General features: G+C 44.7%; 1 non-coding gene across 1 annotated transcript; it reads left to right on the top strand.

Moving 5' to 3' along the window:
- The first annotated feature begins 1,508 nt into the window (after nucleotides 1-1,508).
- LOC119042955 (U6 spliceosomal RNA) lies at nucleotides 1,509-1,615 on the top strand. Its single transcript, XR_005081334.2, has one exon. It is a non-coding gene; the product is annotated as a U6 spliceosomal RNA (small nuclear RNA).
- The last annotated feature ends 7,497 nt before the right edge of the window (nucleotides 1,616-9,112 follow it).

A 9,112-nucleotide genomic window follows, 5' to 3' on the forward strand; every position in this document is an offset into this window, starting at 1 on the left:
ATAGCTTATTCATGTCACCTGATGCTTTTCTGATTTTCTTACAGTTGCTGTTTCCCAATTCACTAATCCTTTGTTCTGCAGTGTCAAATCTGCTGTTAATGCCATTCAGTTATTTCACATCTCTGACGCGGATTTTTCATCTGCAGCAGTTTGATTTGAATTTAACATTCTCCATCTTTTCTCTTCAAGCTTGAACATATAAATTGTACTAATGTTTTATAATTATATAGATGCTTTAATTTAATAAAAACTAATGTAACACAACAATTCTCTTATAATACCTAGTTCAGTGTCCTTTTATAGTAATTCTATCTCTTTATCATTTCTGGGTGCATGTACTGATTGAGTCTTGTCCACATTTTGGGTTGTATTTGCCTGCTTTTTTATAGGTCTGCTAATATTTAGACATCAGACATTGATTTTACCTCCTGCATATTTTTGCATTCCTGTAGGTATTCTTGAATGTTCTTTGTGGATGCAGGAACTTGGGAACAGTCTCATCTTCCTGAGGCTGGCATTGAATCTTTGATGGGCCAGACCAGAGAAGCTTGTGAGTGTATGGCTGTCTTTTAGCCCCACCACTGAGATGCACACTTCTGAGTCCTCTGTCCTGTGACTTATGTGGTTTTCCACTCTTACGGTGGGGGTACAAATTCGTTTCTTTGAGTCACAGGTCTTTCTCGGCTCCTTTTGGGAGGTTCTTCTTGAGGACACAGGTGGCTTCCTTTCCAGGTGCACTGATGTGTTCTGCTGGAGACCTGAGGAGAACTCCCTTGAACAACCGCAGCCATCTGGGCAGCTCTCTCCTCTCCAACATTGTGCCCTGCATACTCCTGCCCTCTTGGCTCACCCTGGGTCTCGAGTCCATCTCCACTATAAGAGATTTCCCTTTAAGATGTGGGGTGCAGTCCCTCAGTCAGCCAGGAGGGTCTTGGGGCTCACCTCCCGATTCTCCTCTCTCAGAAATAACTATCCTGCCTCACTTTCATCCAGCTAATGGAAACAATGGCTTCATACATTTCCTTTGATTTTCAGTAGTTTCTTCAAGGAGTTACAAGAAACTCCTTGTTGGCTGCTCGTAGAAGTTCTTCAACAGAAATGTGATCATCTGTCAGACTGCTTTATGTTGTAGCTGAGGAAGAGAGGCTTTATCGCCTCCTGAAACCATTTAGAAATGAAACATTATTATTGTTGTTATTATTATTATTATTATTTTCAAGAGAATGCTTTCCTGTAGGGTAATTACTGTCTTACACACACACACACAATATATATATATTCTAGGGATACAGCCATACAGTATTGTTAACAGAGGTTTTCAATTGCAATGATTCCCTTACCACAGGGCATGCAGGTATGGTTTAAAAATGGCACTTAACAGATTCCAATATGCAAAAAAACTCACTTTTCTACTATTTCTTTTTTATATGCATTGTTGGCCATAGGAACGTACTATGTACTCACTTCTAAAAGTTAGAAACAGGTTTTACATATAAATGACATTTTGCGTGCTCGCTTCGGCAGCACATATACTAAAATTGGAACGATACAGAGAAGATTAGCATGGCCCCTGCGCAAGAATAACATGCAAATTCGTGAAGCGTTACATATTTTTAATAGAACAACTGTAACAGCATAATCAATAAAAAATTTAAAAAATAAATAAAGGTATAACTGACATACATTACATTAAAAAAAAGAATGAGGAAAAAATGACATTTTGCATCTACTAAAACAACCTGAGTTTTATCATTTAACCTATTAATATGATATTTCCTTACACTGAGCCTAATTGTAACCCCAGAAGAAATGTAGCTTAGTCATGAGAGGCCATTATATTAATGTACTTCTAAATGCTGTTTCTAGTATTTAAGATTATCAAACGTATGTACACAAGTCAGATTAATCGAGTTTTCAATGTTGGATAATCTAAGATTTGTGATCTTTGGTTGCAAGCAAGAGGAACTGGTTTCCTGTCAAGCAAAGTTGTAATTAATGGGGGATAAATTCCCCCAGAATGGAAGAGAAGGCTAAAGGACCACAGAGACCCAGGAGGCACTTAAGTGTGCCGTTCTCATTTTGATTCAATCTCAGCGATTTTCTTGAACCATTTTCTCTTACTACAGGAATAACTCCTCAAATTAACCTAGCTTTGGTATCATCTTGATAACAACATTACGGAAAGTGACTGACAGGCGTACCAGTAGGCTGTCCAGTGGGGAATTAGTTAATCCTACAGGTGAGAATTGAGGTACAAGTACGTCTTCAAAAAATGAATGTATGAAGCGTAAGATCACGAGATGTTTATATTGATTCAGTTGTGGGTCCTAATGTTTGCTTTGCTCAAGAACATAGGGATTTTCAGCTACCTGCAAGTAACAGATGACATAGGAGCGCACTCACTGTTCACAGGGACGTTTTGTGAGTCCTTGTGAAGTCCTTTCAGAGTCTCCACAGGGCGCAGCGGAAATGGCGGGACCAGTACACGTCATCGCTTGGCGCCGCGCCGGGAACCGGAAGTTGTGCGGGCAGTGGTTGGGGGTGCGAGCACCCGCGTCTCCTGGGGCGCGGTCCTTTAGCAATGCTCCCCAGAGGCGCAGTGGAGGCCTGCGCGCCGTGTCCTCCCCTCGTCCGCCCCCAGAGTGAGCGTGGGTGCCAGCCCTGACTCCAGAGCCCCAAACCCGGTCTCTCCCGGACCCTCATCCTTTCCCGGTTTGGTCCCAGGCATAAGGATTCCTGTAGCAGCCACAAGGGAGGCCGGGCACCGGTGCTCGGACACTGGCACAGACAGATCTTTAGGGAAACCCAAGCTGATTGTCCAAGAGCCAGTCCTGCGGAGCGACCTGAGATTAGTGCTGATTCTGATGGTGGCCTTCGTGCCCCAAAGGCAGTGCCATCCATGTAGTACAGAAAGCAAGGTAATAGGACCACCTCGGTAGCTGACACTTGCACAATAAAACCATTTTCAACTTTTTAAAGGCCATTTTGGCAATAAAAACCTAAATCACAGAGACCTCATTGGCTGTAGAGGGGATTCTATGGGGTTGCCTCGCAATAAGGATTCTTTTTTTTTTCTTCATATATTTTTTTTATATTCTTCATGAAAGTACATATCAACCATTTATCACCAGCTTTAGATGTAACTACTGTTTAGCACTAGGTGCTAGATGCTTTCCAGGTGTTATCTGCAATGATTTCAGTGGTGGAGATTGATAATATTTTTCACCATTTTGCAGTTAAAATTGAGGCTCAGGCATGTTAAGCAACTTCTTCAAGGCAAGAGGTCGATCCTCAGGATGAATTGAAACTTAAGTCTCTAGTCCAAAACAGAATGTTTACTTCACCCAGAGTTGCCCTGGGCAGCACAGTGACTTACTGAAGAATAAGGTACAGGTCAGAGTGAACATGCGGGCACTTGCAGACCTGCGGGGTTCTGCTTCAACTGGGGGACAGGGACGTTTGTAACTGATGCAAAGGGCAAGGATTTGTCATAGCTGATCATTTAAGTATTGTAGCCCCTGGTATTTGTTGATTTGAGGTTGTAATTTGTTCATTAATTAGCAGTGGGGTCTTTACTGGTCGAGTAGAGTGTGTATGGTCTTATGAGTTGGACCAAAAGCCAACGTGTGGAATTGTGTATCTGTGGTTAGGGGAGAGGTTAGAGAGTCAGCCCAGGACCAATCATTCAAATGCCTCTTCTTATCCCTTGAGTGTGCCAGGGGCCATGCTACTGCTGGGGTGAAATGCTATACACACCTGGTCTCTGTACTCTCTGAGCTTACAGAGTATTGATGACGCATGCACTGACCAGCAGTGCCCACGTAGTTATGGATGATCAAGACAAATTCATAGGAACGACTGAATCCTGTGGAGAAAAGGGGCAGGACACTCTTTCCGGGGGAGAGTGCCACTTACCTTTTGTCTAGACAGGCTTTTATTTGTTTTTTTTGCTCAGGTATTCAGGTACCAGCTTATTAATAATGATAGACAGTAAACAGAAGATGGTATACAAAAAATCATTAGGGCTTCTCCTTAAGTCAAGGTCTATCAACTGAAAGGCTATAAAACTATGGGAAAATAAATGCATTTAACTAAAACCATTCTTAGCAGTGCAGATCTCACAGGTTTGTTAAGAATGCTACATCTTGCCAGATTTGCTGGGCCCTGTGCGATCTGGTGAAAGGTTGCACCCTTGTCCCCCATCACAGGTATTCAGGCCTAAGTGGATTAGAGCCAGGAAGCGCTTCTCCCAGAGGACATGGGAAATGGGCTGTGTTAGAATAGTTAGGGGAGCATTGAAGGTCTGTCATTTCCTGTTTGTTGCAGTACCCACGAATCCTTCCATGATGGTCTCCGAAGTGATCAAGTCTGGCTTAGGTCTCCCCTCAGGGGGGTCTTACTCATCATAGATCTTCAAACCTGCTTTGGGAGATAAAGCAGCAGCAGCATCTGATGCCAGAGACAAGCCTTGTCTCCTGAGTGGCTTGCATTCTGGAGGTCCCACAGTCAGTCTTAAGTGTTTGCAATTCTTGAAACCAGGCAGAGCAGTTCCCAACAGGTTGAGGCTGCTGGACAACTGTGTTGATGGGGTTTCTACAGTAAAAAAAAAAAAAAAAAAAAGACTTCTGAAACTCCAGTTGCCATATCTAGAGCTCACTTCAACAATTCATACCAAAGGTACTATGTCCTTCCACTCCAAAAGTTCTGTATGTGTGTGTGTACCAGTCCATAGCTATGTTTATGGTTGGTGTTTTTAGATATTGGCAAAACACTTCAGTGATGATGGAATTAGTCACTTTCCTCTTTTCCTTGGAGAGCCTGCCGTGGGGAAGTATTAGGTCTTTTCCAGTGTAATAATCTTACATTTCTGTGTGTGTGATCAGCACTTCTGCACAGTGACATCGTTTTTGGCCTGTGATGTGCTCAAAGCGAGTGCTGCTGAGCCAGGCCCGCCAAGTCTGCACCTGGACTTCTCTGCAGCAGACATTGGCTGAGCTCTGGCTCCAGCTAGAGTCCTGGGCAACATGCTGGTGCCTGTTAGGGCCTGCAGAGTCACCCAGCACCTCACTTCCTCTGTCTCTTCTTGGAGACTGGCCTCCCATGAAAGCCAGTCCTAATTCAGGGGAGGCGACTCTGCCCCAGGTCCTGACTTGGAGTGATGTCTGAAGAGTTTGCAGCCCTGCTTCACTGCCACCATGGACGTAACTTGCCTACTGACCCCTAAGAATTTCTCCATTCTTTCTGGTTCTGAATACAGTGAATAACATGCTCCCGCAACCTAGTTTTCAAATGTAAAATTTTTTACAGAAAAGAGATTTGTTTTCTAGAGAGTGATGGAAAATTACATAGCAGTTTGAAGATGTATTTCCTAGAACTTCACTAAAAAACCTGCACACACACACAGACCTCTTCCTCTCAGGTGCTTAGCTCTGAGAAGAGGATCCTATATTCAGCAGGGCTGCCTTTGCCTGCAGAAGCCAGGAGGAAGCAGCCAGGTGATCTCCGGTGAGGAAACATGTAAACCTTACCACTGTCAGTGAGAGCTGTGAGGCCGTTGGGTGAGGATATGCTGAGGGGGGACTCCTGGGCCAAATGACTCGCAGAGCGAGGGCACTGGGAGGAAGACTGGTGATGGACAGGCTCAGGGCACATTCATGCATGGGCCATCATGAAGTCCGAGAATGTCCAGTAGAAATGGTCACTGGACAATCAGAAGGGGGCCCGACTCTCGGGAGAGAAGTGGAAACAGACTGAAGTTTCGGATCAGAGAGTTGGCAGGCAGATTCTCAGGTTGTCTTCATGCTCAGAGCATGTTGCTTTTAGTGAATTGTGTGCCCACTTTGGTGAGTGAGCAAACTGAGTTGCAGAGGAAGTGCTTGGCTCAGTGGAAGAGTCCTGTGAGTATTTTGCCCAGGTGCTGGGCGGTCATCTGAATTGTCCTCATGTGTATGTGAGCATTTTTATTTTTCAGGTTAGAGGGTAGTTCTGAAAGAAATGCCCACGACTGTTTATTCCTAAAAATTCTGTACAAGGGACATCACCACATACCTGACAGTCAGTGAGTTTTAATAACTTGGTAACCTCCCTGTTACTAAGAAGTAAGTTTTGTCCTCAAAACTGTTAAAATGCAAACTAAGCAAATGGGGATTGCAGACTGCACCATTTTCTATGTTTTAAAGTGTGTAGACTTGCTGATGACTTTGGAATCTTCTGCTGCCCAGGAGGATTTGTCAGAGAGCCTCATTAACCTCGTGCACATGCTGGTCTGCCTGAGACACTTCAGCACAGTCAGGTGTGCCTGGACTGAACACCAGCTGTGTTTGACAGTTGTGCTAGTGACTGGAAACAGACTGAGAGATGGTCAGACTCCCAGGACCACAGTGCAGCAGGTCTGAGTGTGGCGGCCCCAGAAGGATGGCGAGAGAATGGGCCCAAGGGAGTCTCACTCTGACCCTCTGGTGTTGGCAGCTGCTCCTGAACTTGGCTCTATACATAAAATGTGTAGAGTGAGATTATCAGACCAGAAAAGACCTAATACTTCCCCATGGCAGGCTCTCCAAGGAAAAGAAGAAAGTCACTGTCACTGACTCCATCATCACTGACATGTTTTGCCAATATCTAAAACACCAAACATAAACAAAGTGATAGACTGGTACACACACATACAGAAATTTCAGAGTGGAAGGACATAGTACCTTTGGTATGAATTGTTGAAGTGAGCTCTAGATATGGCGACTTGAGTTTCAGAAGTCATTTTTTACTGTAGAAACCCCATCAACACAGTTGTCTTGTCCCGCAGCCTCAACCAGTTGGGAACTGCTCTGCCTGATTTCCGGAATTGCAACTGTTTAAGGCTGAGTGTGCAGCCTCCAGAATGCGAGCCACTCAGGAGACAAGGCTTGTCTCTGGCAGCAGATGCTGCCCTTGCTTTATCCCCCAAAGCATGATGGAAGGTCTGTGATGGGAGAGACCCCCCTGGGGGGCAATCTAAGCCAGACTCGATCACTTGGGAGGCCATTATGGAAGGACTCAGGGGTGCTGTGATAAAGAGAAAATAATAGACTTTCAACGCTCCCATGGCTAGTCTAACACAGCCCATTCCCCATGTCCTCTGGGAGAAGCACTTCCTGGCTCTAGTCAACTTAGGCCTGAATACCTGTGATGGGGAAAAGGGTGCAACCTTTCACCAGCTAGTTCAGTGCCCTGGTAATCTGGCAAAATAAAGAATTCTTAACAAACCTGTGAGATCTGCTCTGCTAAGAATGCTTTTAGTTAAATGTTTTTATTTTTCCACAGTTTTGTAGCCTTTCAGTTGATAGACTTTGATTTAAGGAGAAGCCCTAATGTTTTTTGTATACTCTCTGCTGATTACTGTCTATCCATGACCAAGCTTGTACCTGAATGCCTGTGCAAAAATAAATAAATAAATGATTAATCAATTAATTAATTAGTTAATTAATTAATTAAAACGTGTCTAGGCAAAAGGTAAGTGGCACTCTCTTCCAGAGAGAGTGTCCTGCCCTTTTTCTCCACAGGATTTGATAGTTTCTGTGGATTTGTCTTGATCATCCATAACTACGTGGGCACTGCTGGTTAGTGCCTGCATCATCAACCCTCTGTAAGCTCAGAGAGTGCAGAGACCAGGTGTCTACAACATTACACCCCAGCAGCACCATGGCCCCTGGCACACTCAAGGAATAAGAAGAGGCATTTGAATGATTGGTCCTGGGCTGACTCTCTGCCCTGTCCCCTAATCACAGATACATAATTCCATAATTTGGCTTTGGGTTTAACTCATAAGCCCATACACATTATACTGGGCCAATAAAGATCCCACTAATTAACGAACAAAATACAACCTCAAATCAACAAATACCAGGGGCTACAATATTTAAGTGATCAGCTATGACAAATCCTTGCCCTTTGCATCAGTTACAAATGTCCCTGTCCCCCAGTTGAAGCAGAACCCCACAGATCTGCAAGTGCCTGCATGTCCGCGCCAACCTGTACCTTATTCTTTGGTAAGTCACTGTGCTGCCCTGGGCAACTTCGGGTAAAGTAAACATTCTGTTTTGGACTAGAGATTTAAGTTTCAATTCATCCTGAGGATCGACCTCTTGCCTTGAAGAAGTTGCTTAGCATGTCTGAGCTTCAATTTTAACTGTAAAATGGTGAATAATATTATCAACCTCCACCATTGTAGTAATTGCAGATAACACCTGGGAAGCATCTAGCACCTAGTGCTAAATAATAGTTACAGCTAACGCTGGTGATAGATGGTTGACACATAATTGCCTGAAGAATAAAAAGAAATAAAATCCTTATTGCGAGGCAACCCCATAGAATCCCCTCTACAGCCAATGAGGTCTCTGTGATTTAGGTTTTTATTGGCAAAATGGCCTTTAAAAAGTTGAAAATGATTTTATTGTGCAAGTGTCAGCTACCGAGGTGGTCCTATTACCGTGCTTTCTGTACTACATGGATGGCACTGCCTTTGGGGCACGAAGGCCACCATCAGAATCAACACTAATCTCGGGTCGCTCCGCAGGACTGGTTCCTGGACAATCAGCTTGGGTTTCCCTAAAGATCTGTCTGGCCAGCATCCGAGCACTGGCGCCCGGCCTCCCTTGTGGCTGCTACGAGAATCCTTACACCTGGGACAGGACCAGGAAAGGATCTGAGTCCGGGACAGACCGGGTCTGGGGCTCTGGAGTCAGGGCTGGCACCCACCCTCACTCTGGGGGCTGAGGACTGGCGGACATGGCCCACTGTCCTCCACAGTGCCTCCAGGGAGCTTCACTAAAGGACTGCATGCCAGGGGATGCGGGTGCAAGGACCCCCAATCATTCTGCCTGCACAACTTCTTTTTTCGTGGCTCTGGCGCTGCGGGAGGATGCATCCTGGCCCCGCCCTTTCCACCACAGGGCACTGTGGAGACTCTGAAAGGATTTCACAAGGACTCACAAAACGTCCCTGTGGACAGTGAGCACTCTCATAAGTCATCTGTTACTTGCAGGTAGGTGAAAATACCTATGTTCTTGAGCAAAGCAAAAATTAGGACCCACAACTGAATTAATGTAAACATCTTCTGATGTTATGCTTCAGACATTCA

This window comes from Artibeus jamaicensis, unplaced genomic scaffold (assembly GCF_021234435.1).
Source record: "Artibeus jamaicensis isolate MK-2021 breed Jamaican fruit bat unplaced genomic scaffold, CSHL_Jam_final contig_473, whole genome shotgun sequence".
Classification (NCBI taxonomy): domain Eukaryota; kingdom Metazoa; phylum Chordata; class Mammalia; order Chiroptera; family Phyllostomidae; genus Artibeus; species Artibeus jamaicensis.